Here is a 15861-nt window from a genome sequence, read left to right on the forward strand (position 1 = left end):
CAGTCAGCCTTTCTACTAGTGGATTACTATGTTTGGCCCTGTGTCCTGGTTTCAGCTGGGACAGAGTTAGATTTCTTTGTAGTAGCTAGTATGGGGCTATGTTTTGGATTTTTGCTGGAAACAGCGGTGGTAATGTGGAGATGTTTTAGTCATTGCTAAGTGGCAGTTACACTGATCAAGGACTTTTTCAGCTCCCCCTGCTCTGCCGGGTGCACAAGAAGCTGGGAGGGGACACAGCCAGGACAGCTGACCCCAACTGACCAATGGGATATTCCATACCATATGACGTCATGCTCAGTCTATAAAGCTGGAGGAAGAAGAAGGAAGGAGGGGAAATGTTTGGAGTAATGGGGTTTGTCTTCCCAAGGAACCGTTACACGTGTTGGAGCCCTGCTTTCCTGGAGATGGTTGAACACCTGCCTGCCTATGGGAAGGAGTGAATGAATTCCTTTTTTTGCTTTGCTTCCGCACGCAGCTTTTGCTTTACCTATTAAACTGTCTTTATCTCAAACCATGAGTTACCTCACTTTTACTCTTCCAATTCTTTCCCCCGGCCCACCCGGGAGGAGTGAGCGAGTGGCTGCATGGTGCTTGGTTGCTGACTGGGGCTAAACCATGACAGTCCATTTTGGTGCCCAAAGTGGGGCACGAAAGGTTTGAGAGAATGACAGATTTGATTGGAATGTGCTGGATGGAATTTATAGCAGTTATTGCTGTTTAGCTGTCTATTGGCAGGCTTCTGTGCTTGCTATGGGGCTTGTCTGACTTACTGTATGCCTTAAAATCTAGTGCTCATTAGTGGTGCTTTTTGCTTTCGCTGCTTGCTGTACTGCTGCACTGCTTATCACCTTACCCTGCATTGCCTGGGAACATCCTGATAACAGCCATGGCCATGTGCCCGGGCTTGCACATGGCAAGCTGCTGTTTCTGTGCTGCTGCACTTGACAGGCTGGAACTCCAGCATGAACTTGAGTCAAAGGGACTGTGACCTGTGGATGAGTCCATGTGGGAGCAGGACACCCCAAAGCATCTGTGGCTGTGTATAAGCCCGTGCCAGAGCAGGTATATCTCAAAGCATCTGTGGCCTTGGTTATGCCTGTGCCACAGCAGGTATACCTCCGAGGCAATTGTGGCCCAAGGATAAATCCATCTTGGAGAAGGTACACCTCAAAGTGTCTGTTGCTGTAGATAAGTCCGTGCTGCAGCAGGTACAGCTTGAAGCATCAGTGGCTGTGCATGAGGTCATGCCAGAGCACCTCAAAGTGCGTGGCCATGGATAAGCCCACAACAGAGCAGGCTTACTTCTGGAGGGACTGCAGCCATGGGCAAGAGTGTGCTGGAGCAGGTTTACTTCTGGAGGGATTGCAGCTGTGGGTAAGGCCATGCTGGAGCAGGTATAGCTCTGAAAGCACTGAGGCCCATGCAGAAGGCCACACTGGAACAGGCGCACCTCAGAGCAACTGTGGCTCTGGATAAGTCTATGCTGCAGCAGGTGTACCCCTGGAGGGACTGTGGCTCCTGGGTAAGGCTCCACTCGGAGCAGGTACAACCCTAAAGGACTACAGTCTGTGGATAAGTCCAAACCAGAGCAGGGGCAAGGGGAGGAGTTCATTACAATGTTAAACCTGATGGTCTGATTCAGATGGACCAGGGGTGGAGATTCTAATGGAAATACCTTTAAATTGTTCTAAGCCGGGATTTGAGTTACATATTATGGAAATTACTATCACAGAAACCCCTTGTTGCTAGCCAGGCTGGGAGCAAGGGGAAGAGTTCATTGCAATGTTATAACCTATAACATGGCCCAAAGGGGCCAGGGGTGGAGATTATAATGGATATACCTTTAAATTGTTGTAACCTGTGATTTGAGTTGCATCTTACAGGAATTACTGCAGCAGGAACCACCCAAACAAGTGGAGGACAAGCCTTTCAAGGAGCAGTGCAAGCACAGCAGTGACCTGACCTGGTTTTGGTGCCCAGTAACTACCTGCAACATGTTGTGGTTTAGCGGCAGCTCAGCCCCACACAGCCGCTCGCTCACTCCCCACCGGTAGATGGGGGAGAGAATCAGAAGGGTAACGCTCGTGGGTTGGGATAAGAACAGTTTAATAATGAAAATTAAAAGAAACAACAGTAGAAATGCAATGTAAAGGAGAACAACGAGAGGCGCAAAGCCCCGGGGGAGGGGGGAAGGGAGGGGAGAGGGGGAACGAACCGCCGAAACAAACCGCACGCGCTGCAGCCGCTCGCCGCCCGCCGACCCGACGCCGCGCCGGCCCCGCGCTGCCACTGCCCCCCCTCAATATACTGGTCATGGTGTCACATGGTATGGAATGAACCTGCCATTGGCCAGTCGGGGTCAGCCGCCCCCACCATGGCCCTGCCCCTCCCAGCCCCCCCCTGCCACGCCACGCGGCAGAGCGCGGGAAGCTGGAAAGGTAGCTGACCCCCACAGTGAGGAGAATTAACCCCTTCTCAGCCAAAACCAGCACATTCTCCACCCCTTATTCCATACCATTTACACCATGCCCAGGTCCCATATGATGCAATACAACCGTACCAACCACCACCCCTCCCCTTCCCATCCTTTAACATAATACACAGACATCATTCCCTTAGTTCATGGATCTTCCCTGTAAAATGTCCATTAAAATGTCCATTGAGTTCACGCAGTCCATGACTCTGGGCTCCATCTGTTGTATCAGTCTTTCCGGGTGGGAGAGATGGTGTGTGGCGTTGGGTTGCTGCATACCGAGTCAGTCATCGTTCCATCACTGCTGCACGGCTTGTTTCATAGTTGATCTTCCATGGGTTGGGAGGCTCGTACTCTGATATCATTGATACAACACAGAGGTGACACACAGTATTATATAGCAGTTCACATTGTGCCATTCAGTTCATTGACTGTTTTCACCCAAAATCAAATCCCCTTGAGGCACACATCGGATTTCTCCATCCTCCCGCATCACCCACCAAGTGCACCCAGGTCCTCGAGCAAAAACAATCCCACGAATGGGTTTGCCTTTGCCAGAGGCAGGAAGAACCCAGACTGTTTTGCCCAGCATACTTTTTCTGTGCACTACAGGGACTCTATCCCCTTCCACAGTATGTAGGATTTCTGACTGGGCAGGGCCAGCTCGGTTGGCAGATCCCCTCGTGTTGACTAACCACGTGGCTTTTGCTAAATGTGTATCCCAGTGCTTGAATGTCCCACCCCCCATTGCTCTCAGCGTGGTTTTTAACAGTTCATTGTACCATTCAATTTTCCCAGAGGCTGGTGCGTGATAGGGGATGTGATACACCCACTCAATGCCGTGCTCTTTGGCCCAGGTGTCTATGAGGCTATTTCGGAAATGAGTCCCGTTGTCTGACTCAATTCTCTCTGGGGTGCCATGTCGCCACAGGACTTGTTTCTCAAGACCCAGGATAGCGTTCCGGGCAGTGGCGTGGGGGACAGGATATGTTTCCAGCCAGCCAGTCGTTGTTTCTACCATTGTAAGCACATGGCGCTTGCCTTGGCGGGTCTGTGGGAGTGTGATATAGTCAATTTGCCAGGCCTCCCCATATTTATATTTCAGCCATCGTCCCCCATACCACAGAGGCTTTACCCGCTTCGCTTGCTTGATTGCAGCGCATGTGTCACATTCGTGGATAACCTGTGCAATAATATCCATGGTCAAGTCCACCCCTCGATCACGAGCCCACCTGTATGTTGCATCTCTCCCTTGATGGCCTGAGGTGTCATGGGCCCACCGAGCTAGAAATAGTTCACCCTTATGCTGCCAGTCCAGATCCACCTCAGCCACTTCAATCTTGGCAGCCCGATCTACCTGCTGGTTGTTTCGATGTTCTTCAGTGGCCCGACTCTTGGGGACGTGAGCATCCACATGCCGTACCTTTACAACCAGTTTCTCTACCCGGGCAGCAATATCTTGCCACAATGTGGCAGCCCAGATGGGTTTGCCTCTGCGCTGCCAGTTGCTTTGCTTCCATTGCTGTAACCAGCCCCACAAGGCATTTGCCACCATCCAGGAGTCAGTATAGAGATAGAGCACTGGCCACTTTTCCCGTTCAGCGATGTCTAAGGCCAGCTGGATGGCCTTTACCTCTGCAAACTGGCTCGATTCACCTTCTCCTTCAGCAGTTTCTGCTACTTGTCGTGTAGGACTCCATACAGCAGCCTTCCATCTCCGGTGCTCTCCCACAAGGCGACAGGACCCATCAGTGAACAGGGCATATTGCTTCTCATCTTCTGGCAGTTTGTTATACAGTGGGGCTTCTTCAGCACATGTCACCTCCTCCTCTGGTGATAATCCAAAATCTTTGCCTTCTGGCCAGTCCATAATCACTTCCAAGATTCCTGGGCGACTGGGGTTTCCTACTCGAGCCCGCTGGGTGATCAGTGCAACCCATTTACTCCACGTAGCATCAGTTGCATGGTGTGTAGAGGGGATGTTTCCTTTGAACATCCAGCCCAGCACTGGCAGTCGGGGTGCCAGGAGCAACTGTGCTTCAGTACCAACCACTTCTGAAGCAGCTCGAACCCCTTCATATGCTGCCAATATCTCTTTTTCAGTTGGAGTATAGCGGGCTTCAGACCCTCTGTATCCCCGACTCCAAAACCCTAGGGGTCGACCCCGGGTCTCCCCAGGTGCTTTCTGCCAGAGGCTCCACGTAGGGCCATTCTCCCCGGCTGCAGTGTAGAGCACATTTTTTACATCTTGTCCTGCCCGGACTGGCCCAAGAGCTACTGCATGGACTATTTCTCGTTTAATCTGTTCAAAGGCTTGTCATTGCTCAGGGCCCCATTTGAAATCATTCTTTTTCTGGGTCACTTGATAGAGAGGGCTCACGATCAGACTGTAATTTGGAATATGCATTCTCCAAAAACCCACAACGCCCAAGAAAGCTTGTGTTTCCTTTTTGCTAGTTGGTGGAGACATGGCTGCTATTTTGTTGATCACATCCATTGGAATCTGACGACGACCGTCTTGCCATTTAATTCCTAAGAACTGGATTTCTCATGCAGGTCCCTTCACCTTACTTTGTTTTATGGCAAAACCAGCTTTCAGAAGGATTTGGACTATTTTCTCACCTTTCTCAAAAACTTCTTCTGCTGTGCTGCCCCACACAATGATGTCATCAATGTATTGAAGGTGTTCTGGAGCTTCTCCCTGTTCCAGTACAGTCTGAATCAGTCCATGGCAAATGGTAGGACTGTGTTTCCACCCCTGGGGCAGTCGATTCCAGGTGTACTGGACGCCCCTCCATGTGAAAGCAAACTGTGGCCTGCACTCTGCTGCCAGAGGGATTGAGAAGAATGCATTAGCAATATCAATTGTGGCATACCACTTGGCCGCCTTTGACTCCAGTTCGTATTGAAGTTCTAGCATGTCTGGCACAGCAGCACTCAACGGTGGAGTGACTTCATTCAGGCCACGATAGTCTACTGTTAGTCTCCACTCTCCATTAGACTTCCGGACTGGCCATATGGGACTGTTAAAGGGTGAGTGGGTCTTACTGATGACTCCTTGGCTCCTCAGTTGGTGAATGAGTTTATGGATGGGGATCAGAGAGTCTCTGTTGGTGCGATATTGCCACCGGTGCACTGTTGTGGTGGCGATTGGCACCTGTTGTTCTTTGACCTTCAGCAACCCCACCACAGAAGGGTCCTTTGAGAGACCGGGCAAGGTAGACAGCTGTTCAGTTTCCTCCGTCTCCAAGGCAGCTACACCAAAAGCCCACTTGTAACCTTTTGGGTCCTTGAAATACCCTCTCCTGGGGTAGTCTATACCAAGGATGCACGGAGCCTCTGGGCCAGTCACAATGGGGTGCTTCTGCCACTCGTTGCCAGTTAGGCTCACTTCGGCCTCCAATACAGTTAGCTCTTGGGATCCCCCTGTCACTCCAGCAATGCTGATGGGTTCTGCCCCTATATAGTTTGATGGCATTAAGGTGCACTGTGCGCCGGTGTCCACTAAAGCTTTATACTCCTGTGGGTCGGACGTGCCAGGCCATCGGATCCACACAGTCCAGTAAGCCCGGTTATCCCTTTCCTCCACCCGGCTGGAGGCAGGGCCCCTCTAGTCCTGATCATGGCAGTCACAACTCACTTCCTGTAAATGTGAATCAGGAGTCCCTCTATTACACTTAGAAATAAAATCTGCGCTTCTACTCCTCTGTCTGGGGACTTGCTCGCTGGAAACTGGAGCAGCAGCTTTCCTGGAAGAGCCTCCCTCAGTGACTGTTCTTCCTTGCAGTTCATGTACTCGTGCCTGTAGGGTCGAAGTAGGCTTGCCATCCCACCTCATCATGTCCTCTCCGTGGTCACGCAGGTAGAACCATAGGGTGGCCCGTGGTGTGTATCCCCTTCTTTGAGCCAAAGGACACTTATTCCTAACAGCTGAGACACTGCTCTGTCGAGGTGGGGAGTAGGACAGATCTTCTTTGAGTTGCTGGACCTCTTGGGATAGTTTCTCCACAGCAGAGACAAGCGAGGAAGAGATATTTGTGTCATAATCCTGGAGTCTATCTATCACCTCTGCCACCGTTGGTGTCTCATCATCTTTCCAGGACATCACTGCCAATGAGTTTGCATGCGAAGATGGTGCGCTCCGTACAAACTTCCGCCACATGGGTCGTGTGCACTCGGCTTCATCTGGATCTTTGGATGACCGTTGATCATCCAGGTCACTATAAATCACCTCAAACACAGCTAATTCCCTTAGATACTGGATGCCTTTCTCCATAGTTGTCCATTTTCCTGGGCGATATGTAACATCTTCTTTAAAGGGATACCTTTCCTTCACTCCAGACAGGAGTCGCCTCCAGAGGCTGAGGGCTTGTGGTTTTTTTCCAATTGCTTTGTCAACGCCCCCTTCCCCAGAAAGGGATCCCAATTGTTTGGCTTCTTTTCCCTCTAGTTCCAGGCTACTAGCCCCATTATCCCAGCATCGGAGCAGCCAGGTGACAATGTGCTCACCTGAACGACGGCTATAATCTTTTCGCATATCTCGCAACTCGCTTAAGGACAGGGATCGGGTGGTCTCTATTTCATTTATTACTTCTCCCTCCTCTCCCCGCGATGGCCCTGGTTCTTCATCATCCCGTTCTAAACGAGTTGATGTCCGCTTCCCGTATTTCGTCTTGTGTATGGGGGCAACTGATACTGGTACGGGTTTATTTTCTGAGCTAGCTCCGGTACTTGTTGTGGGGGTTTGAGTGGCTGCAGTGCCTGTTGTCAGGGCTGCATTGTCTACAGTGCCAGTCACTTTGCATTTCAATCCAGAGACATTCTCTTCCCCCTGGGGGCACTGAATACTGTTGAGCAGGGCTCGGTATGCATGGGCCAGGCCCCAGCATGTTGCAGTTATCTGTGTCTCTCTGGAGTTCCCAGCGTAACAACATACTTTCTCCAAATATTCTACTAGTTTTTTAGGATTCTGCACTTGCTCGGGGGTGAAACTCCAAAACACTGGGGGTGCCCACTGCCCTAGGTATTTGCCCATGCTATCCCACATGCCCTGCCACTCGTAACTATCAAGCCTCGGGGCAGATTTCTGGGTGATATTCTTAAGTTGCTTAGTCAAAACCAAAACAACATGCCCAAAAACTAACAATAAGTGCACCTTAACCACCCAAGGATGTTCAAGATACAAAAACGTTGTTGTAACAAAGGCACAGACATCATAGAACAAAGTTGCAAAGGTATTATTCTGTATTTCCTCCATATAAAATCTCTCAGAGGAGGAGGTATAATTGCTAATTGCCTCAACAAGGTGGCATCCGAAGTACAGTAACGGTTTCAGCAAAAACCCCAAATACCAGATAAAGCTGAAAACGAGTGTTTGTATAACAAATCTTGTAGGCAAAACATTACTAATCACAGCAGAACACAGCAGACTCAAACAACCAACACCGATTTTTAACACCAACTGCAAAAAGGACAACATGGTGCTGGGACCAGCAGCTGTTGTTATCTCCAACCCTTGAGCCCCACGTTGGGCGCCAAAGAGACTGTTGTGGTTCAGCGGCAGCTCAGCCCCACACAGCCGCTCGCTCACTCCCCACCGGTAGATGGGGGAGAGAATCAGAAGGGTAACGCTCGTGGGTTGGGATAAGAACAGTTTAATAATGAAAATTAAAAGAAACAACAACAGAAATGCAATGTAAAGGAGAACAACGAGAGGCGCAAAGCCCCGGGGGAGGGGGGAAGGGAGGGGAGAGGGGGAACGAACCGCCGGAACAAACCGCACGCGCCGCAGCCGCTCGCCGCCCGCCGACCCGACGCCGCGCCGGCCCCGCGCTGCCACTGCCCCCCCCCTCAATATACTGGTCATGGTGTCACATGGTATGGAATGAACCTGCCATTGGCCAGTCGGGGTCAGCCGCCCCCACCATGGCCCTGCCCCTCCCAGCCCCCCCTGCCACGCCACGCGGCAGAGCGCGGGAAGCTGGAAAGGTAGCCGACCCCCACAGTGAGGAGAATTAACCCCTTCTCAGCCAAAACCAGCACAAACAGACCACCTTTCCTGTTCTGCAAGACCACAAGAACAGATGGAGACCAAAGCCGTGGACTATCTGTGTATTTTATCAAAGGAAGGGAAGGTGGGTGGAGGTTAATGAGGTTGTATTGGGTAGTGTGGAACCTGGGCATGATGTAAATGGTATGGAATAAGGGGTGGATACTGTCCCGGTTTCAGCTGGGACAGAATTAAATTTCTTTGTAGTAGCTAGTATGGGGCTATATTTTGGATTTTTGCTGGAAACAGCAGCGGTAATGTGGAGATGTTTTAGTCGTTGCTAAGTGGCAGTTACACTGATCAAGGACTTTTTCAGCTCCCCCTGCTCTGCCGGGTGCACAAGAAGCTGGGAGGGGACACAGCCAGGACAGCTGACCCCAACTGACCAATGGGATATTCCATACCATATGACATCATGCTCAGTCTATAAAGCTGGAGGAAGAAGAAGGAAGGAGGGGAAATGTTTGGAGTAACAGCGTTTGTCTTCCCAAGTAACCGTTACACGTGTTGGAGCCCTGCTTTCCTGGAGATGGCTGAACACCTGCCTGCCCATGGGAAGGAGCGAATGAATTCCTTTTTTTGCTTTGCTTCTGTGCGCAGCTTTTGCTTTACCTATTAAACTGTCTTTATCTCAAACCATGAGTTACCTCACTTTTACTCTCCAATTCTTTCCCCCGGCCCACCCAGGGGGAGTGAGTGAGTGGCTGCATGGTGCTTGGTTGCTGGCTGGGGCTAAGCCACGACACCCTATGAACAAATGTTCGTAACCATGATCCTGATTCTGTAGTCAAACTTGAGAACACAGAAATATTAAGAGTAACGGTTCCTAAGGTACAAGTTCCCGACCAATCTCCTGGTAATGCTTTGCGAGCTCGCTTACCACATATCCAAAAACACCCTTTTCCCTCAGGTACAGGCCAAGGTGCATTGGAAAAGCCCCCAAGTGTTCCCACTCTTCCTATTTTTGTTGTTTGGTTACAATCGTTAAAGTTGCCCACAAGGGCAGTACCATTGTGTAGGAGCTTAAGTTGACTGGGGAGGGCCTGACATTTTACACATGATGCGTATTTGTTCTTTGCTCCTGGGATTACCACCTTCCATTGTTGTGAATCAATGTGGTCTCGATGGAAAGTAATTATTTGGTATAGGGATTCCTAACAGGAATGCTTGAAGCTGAGTGACTTGGGAGGTAAGTACATATCTGACAGTTTTCTTAGTAATTTGGAGTATGGTTTGTGACAAGTTAAAATAGAAGTTTTCTCTCCACTCATGATGGGGATGTACAGACTTAGATATTCCCTTTACCTGTGTAATAAGCACAGCAAATGTTAGTAACTTTACCCATACAATCTCCATAATCTCTGCTATAAGGGTGATATATATACCAAGAGGGGTAAAACGCCTTATTAACAGTCTCAGGTGGTCCACTTAACCAGGTGTCTGGGGAGTCCTGCATCCAAGTAGCTCTGGAAAAGGAACAAAAGTGACACAAATTCCAAACTCCTTCATCCTTCAGAAATTCAAATTGTTTCAGTCTCCAAAGCAGCAATTGTGTTAGATTCCTCTGTTGACAGTTTTTGTTTATCTACTAAATGATCCTCAGGTAGCCATTTAACATGTGAGTGGTGGATCCAGTCTTCTTTCCCTGTAACGTTTACAGCAAAGTAAGAACTTAACAAGACAGTGTATGGCCCCTCCCACCTGGGTTCCAGTTTAGGTTTACAGGGAAATACTTTTACTAAAGCTTTATCCCCAGGCTGGAAATTTTGTACCTGTATCTCTGGAGGGGTGGGTCAGTACCACTGAGCATGCTTCCTTTTAATTTTGAAACTTTCTTCTAAATTTAGAACATCATATGTTAAATGCTCATCTCCAGTCAAGAGGCTGGTTTTGGCTGGGATTTAAGTTCCCAGTATAGCTAAATGTCTCCCAAAAAGACCGTCAGTGGGCGATAGTCCTAAGGGTTGCCTTGAGGCATTCCAAATGTCCCATAAGGCTAAATTTAATGCTTCTGGACATTTTAACCCTGTATGTGGGCAAATTTTAGCTATTCTCTCTGTAGTAGTTTCATTCATTCTTTCTACTTGCCCAGATACTTGAGGGTGATGAAGAGCATGCAATCTTTTTTGTACCTCTAAACTCTTATAAAGTCAGTCGATTATTTCTGCAGTGAAATGCAACCCTCTGACTGATTCAATAGATCCTGGTACTCCATACCTAGGAATAATTTCTTTGAGAATAATTTTTATTATTCCTCCAGTGTCTGCTTTTCTTGTTGGGAAAGCCTCTGCCCATCCTGATAATTGGTCTGCTATCACTAGCAAATGTTTATATCCACTCACTGTGAGCATATCAGCATAACCTATTTGCAATCTTTGGAATGGGAAAAATGCCCATGGTCAATTTCCCAATTCATGCGCAGGTTTTATATTTGAGAATTTTTGACAGGAAGAACAGGTATTAATAATTCTTTTAGCAGCTGCACAGGCAGCTGGGGCCACCTGTACTTGCTGTACTTGATTAGCCACTGCTTCCATTCCACTATGAGTTTTATCATGGAACTATCTAATTACAGTCATCAGGTAGTTCTCTGGTAAGACATGTTTTCCCCCTGTTGGCCATATTCCATCTTCATCTTTCACTGCTTCCCATTTTTTTCCACTGTTCCTTTTCTTCACTTGTCACACCTGACTGGTATAATTCTTTTGGATGGTCAACACTGGGCCATGAGCTCTTATCCGAAGTAACCACAATAATCTTCACTGCAGGCTGACAAGCCATGTCTTTTGCTGCTGCATCAGCTAAGGCATTCCCTTTGCTGGTTACAGTAGTGCCCCTTGTACGTGCTGGACAGAGAACACAGCAGTCTCTTTGGGAAGCTGAATTGCATCCAACAAGTCCCAAATTTCTGTGCTGTTAGCCACAGCTTTTCCTGAGGAGGTGGGAACCCCCTGTTCTTTCCACAGTATGCCTATTGCATGGTATACACCTAGAGCATACCTTGAATCTGTAGAGGCAGTTACTTGCTTTCCGCTTCCCAGGCGAGCTGCTTGGGCTAACGCAATTAACTCTGCCCTTTGAGCAATAACCATTGCTGGAAGGGGTCTGGTGTCTACAACCTGCCATTGGTCCACAATTGCATAGCTAGTCTTTCATTGCCCATGTAAATAGTAGGACAATCCATCTGTGAATAAAACAAGTTCTGGGTTTTGTAAGGGGAGGTCTGTGAGATCTGCTCGTGGCTTGCTAACAGTGTGGATTACCATGTCACTTTGGTGATGCTCTTCCCTTTCTCCACGCATTGCTAGTAGTGTTGCCGGGTTCAATGTATTACACTTCTTTAGAGTCATGTTACCGGCGTTTAAATGAGTTAGTTTGTATCTATGTGCACATTGGGGAGACAAGGCTTGTGTCCCATATTGCTTGAGAAGTGATTCAAATTCATGTGGTATATAGATCGTAATTGGGTGCCCTAATACTAAATATTAACTTTTTCCCCACTACTATAGCAGCTGCTGCCACTGAGCTGATGCCTGTCGGAGCTCCAGCTGCCACCTGGTTCAACTGAACAGAGTAATATGCCACAGGTCTTTGCTGTGTTCCTAATTTCTGCATTAACACTCCACTAGCCACCCTTTTTTGTTCATGTATATACAGATCAGAAAGTTTTGTGTAGTCTGGAAGTCCTGAAGCTGGAGCTGAACCCACGACCCCTCTTATACCTCTAAAGGCTTTTCCCCGTTCTGGCCCCCATGTAATGGGTTCTATTGCTTCATATTTTTTGTTGCCTCTGGCAGAGGATTGGTTAGTTCCCCTAATCCTGGTACACAATGCTGGCTAAACCCAACTGCACCTAAAAACCCTCATAGCTCTTTTTTCACAACTGGCCAAGGAATTTCAACTATAGCTTTTACTCTTTTTTGGTATATTACCTGCTGTCCTTCCTTTAAAATGAATCTGAGGTATTTTACTTCCTTTTGAAACAGCTGTCGCTTGGATAGAGATGCACAATGTCCTTTGGTTGCTCAAGCAGTACATAGATGTCTAGTATCTTTTAAACAGTCATTACAATTTCTACCAGGTATTAGGAAATAATCTCCATATTGCACTGAAACTGATCCACCAGGTAACTCAATATCCTGTAAATCTTCTTTTGATATCTGAGAAAATATGGCAGAAGAATCCATGGGAGGCGAGTCCACGTCAACCGTTGCCCCTTCCAAGTAAAAGCAAACAAGGGTTGGCTTCCATCGTCTATGGGAATGCTGCAGTCAAATCAGTCACAGCAAAACACGCAGCCCAATGCGGTATTTGCAAGCGCACAGTAGGGGTCTGGCACTGCGGGGTGTGCGACACCAACGTGCCGGTTAATTGCTCTCGCATCTTGAACAAATCGAAACAGGATCCCCATCGTTATCCAGTCTGTTTTTTCTTACTGGTAACATTAGGGTGTTATATGTGAATTACATATGCATTATATATTTTTTTAATATGCCAATATATAACATTGGTGTTGTATATTAATTATATAGGAATATATGACTCCCCGGTATGGGGATTCCCGCCCTCCCCGGGTTCCTTGGGCAAGGTGCTGAGCTGTCCGGGTTTGGACCCTCCTCCCCGCTCCCCGGGCCAGGGCCGCGCCTTGGAGCAGCAGGGGGCGCCCCTCCCCTTGTTCTGACGTCTCCGGCGTCTCCCGGCGCCGCGGCGCCACGTCAGTGCGCGAGGTGCTGCTCCGCGGCTCCCCGGGGGGCGCCGCCAGGGTGTTTGGTACCTCTAGGCCGGGATCCCGGAGGTCGGATGTTACGCATACCCCCGCGGCTATCAAATCAGTTCCCCTGGGTGATAGATGTAACTGTTCATCCAAGGTTTGGCGGAGAGCTCTTCATAAAAAACAAGCTGGGGTCTCTACTGCTATCGCAAATCTTCCCCCCACTCCTTTATTTCCTGTTGTTCCTTTTCCCATTACCCCTTGAATTAATACCTTGTCCTGTGATATGGATCCCTTTGGTACAAAATTTAAAAGTGATAATGTTGCTTCCGTATTGACTAAAAATTCAACCTCCTTTCTTTCTGCTTTCCCAATTATACGTCCCTTACGATTCAGCTGAGCTTGCCACATCCCATAGACTCCAATTTCCACATAATCTTCTGAGTCCCCTGCCTCCAGTCACTGCGGATTATTTCTTGATTCCTGCCTTATACCTCCCATGCCCGGTTCCCTTTGAGGCCCCCTCAGACGAAGCGGGCATTCTCTTTGACAGTGACCAGTTTTCCACAGTAATGACACTTTTCCTCCCAGTTATTTCCGAGTCTTCTCATTCCTCTTTCAAATCTCAGGTCTGACCTGCCTCTTCCTCTGTTTTGTTCTCTTCGAGGAGGAAAATCCCTCCCTCAGCCTTTTAGTTGTAAACTCTGTGCCAGTGCTGCTGCTGAAAGACTAGCGCCTTTTTGCTTTTCCTGCTTCTTTTCCTTTGCAAGTTCAGCTCTATGTTTTTCCTCCTGTCCCTCAAGCATAAGCACTGCCACACTTGGGATATTTTGTAATCCCTCCCCCTGCCACCCAGGCATATGTTCTTTAAAATATTTCTGTATATCTGGGGCAGCTTGATCAACACATACGCTTGCCACTAGCTCATTGTTAAAGTTCTACATGATCATCCTCCATATTTTAATAAAGATCGCAGTAATCATCCCCAGTAGCCACTAGGGTGTTCACCTAGCCTCTGCCTGCATTCCTGTATGTTCGTCCAGTTCACTCCCAATACTCCACAAGCTCTAATATCTTCCACTAAATTCTGAATTGCTGTCTGACAGTTGGGTCTTCCCTGGCACTATTATGTAGTGATCCCAATTTGGATCATTTGCTGGCCAAGGATTCCTGTTTCCCCCAGCCTGTCACACCAGTTCTGCAACCTTTCCAGTTATTTTACCCCTTTCATCATATTGAAATAACTCCTTCAATAATAACTAAGTATTCCCCCCCATGATGGATTATACCCAGTACAAATGTTTGAAAATAACTGGGCACACCAATCCACATCTTCCCTCGATCTAGGCATTTGACTCCCACACAGCTAAATCTTCTGGATTCCCGGGCTGATTAGCAAATACCTGCAATACTGGAGGAGGAGAGTTAGGTCCCCCCTGCTACAGGCTGCATCACAGCTGGATTTGGAAGAACATTAGCAGAATCAGTAGCTGGAGGAAGGACAGAAGCAGTAGCAAAAGATGGGTTAGAAGAAAGCGGAGAGGGGGCTGCGTATGGTGGAGCAAATTCCACAAGAATATTTATTGGATTACTTACGAGTGCTGCAGCTAGAGTCATAACCTGGGTTCCCTGTGAACTTTTCTGACCACCTTCTTTATGGCAGCCATACACCCAATTGTCCCATACATACCAAAAATCCGTTTGATAAGGCTTTTCATCTTCCAGAATGTATCATAATAAAGTTAATTTCTTTTGGTCAAGAATCCTTCATGGAGCCACCCTCCCTATCCAGTTGTCACCAGCCATTCCTCCTGGCACAATGCTATTGCTTGGTTTTTTGATAGAGTTGCAGTGCCATCTATTTTCCTCCGATTTCCTAGTACCTCAGCTAAGGGCATCCCCTTCTCTAGGCCAGGTACTTTCCCTATATCTGTATGCCAAATTTGTGCGCCTTACACTAATCAGACCATGCACACCTCTCCTAGCATGCTTCCAGGCTGGGACTTGAACACACTCAAACCCAGAATATCCAGAATTTAGTAGCAGAATTTTAACGCTCACCAGTCAGCACCTCCCATGCCCAAAGTGCCCAGGTGAACTCACCTGATGCCAGCAGCTGGACGTTTGGAGACAAGAGGGTCCGATGTCCAGGGGTGGTTGCCTGAAGTCCCATCTGGGTTGCCAAACTGTTAGGGAAATTACGCATGCCAGCCACCGTAACAGGGTTCAACTCTATGTTTCCACTGAAACAATAAGCCAAAAAGAGATTCTTCTATAAAGTCCTTCTTATTAAGAGCACTACAGCTCGAGCTGGGTGCCTTCAAAGAGGGACCCCAAACAAAGAAATCCCTGGGCAAGTGTACCCTTGCAATCTTAAGTTCCCCACCCCTCATGCAACAGTTCGGACCGACAGTAATATTAAGGCCTGGGGTCTTCTTGCTTTTTATTGGTTTTGTTTGCTTGCCATTTTGGTACTAAGCTGTTGCTAAGTGGTCATCTTCTTATACAATATCCAGTCGTTCTGTGTCCTGTTTCATATCCTCCTAGGTCAGTTTCAGCCAATTCTGTAGTTAGCTGTTCAGCCTGTTGTCATATGGTTGTCACAGACCATATACCACTATCTATCGG

The 15861-nt window shown here is 48.2% G+C and overlaps 1 long non-coding RNA gene across 1 annotated transcript; it reads left to right on the forward strand.

The window, feature by feature from the left end:
- Window positions 1–394: 394 nt before the first annotated feature.
- LOC142054611 (uncharacterized) lies at window positions 395–9152 on the forward strand. The gene is made up of 3 exons (XR_012659611.1): window positions 395–1996; window positions 8522–8607; window positions 9015–9152. It is a non-coding gene; the product is annotated as an uncharacterized LOC142054611 (long non-coding RNA).
- The last annotated feature ends 6709 nt before the right edge of the window (window positions 9153–15861 follow it).

This window comes from Phalacrocorax aristotelis, chromosome 3, assembly GCF_949628215.1.
Source record: "Phalacrocorax aristotelis chromosome 3, bGulAri2.1, whole genome shotgun sequence".
In the NCBI taxonomy this organism is placed as follows: Eukaryota; Metazoa; Chordata; class Aves; order Suliformes; family Phalacrocoracidae; genus Phalacrocorax; species Phalacrocorax aristotelis.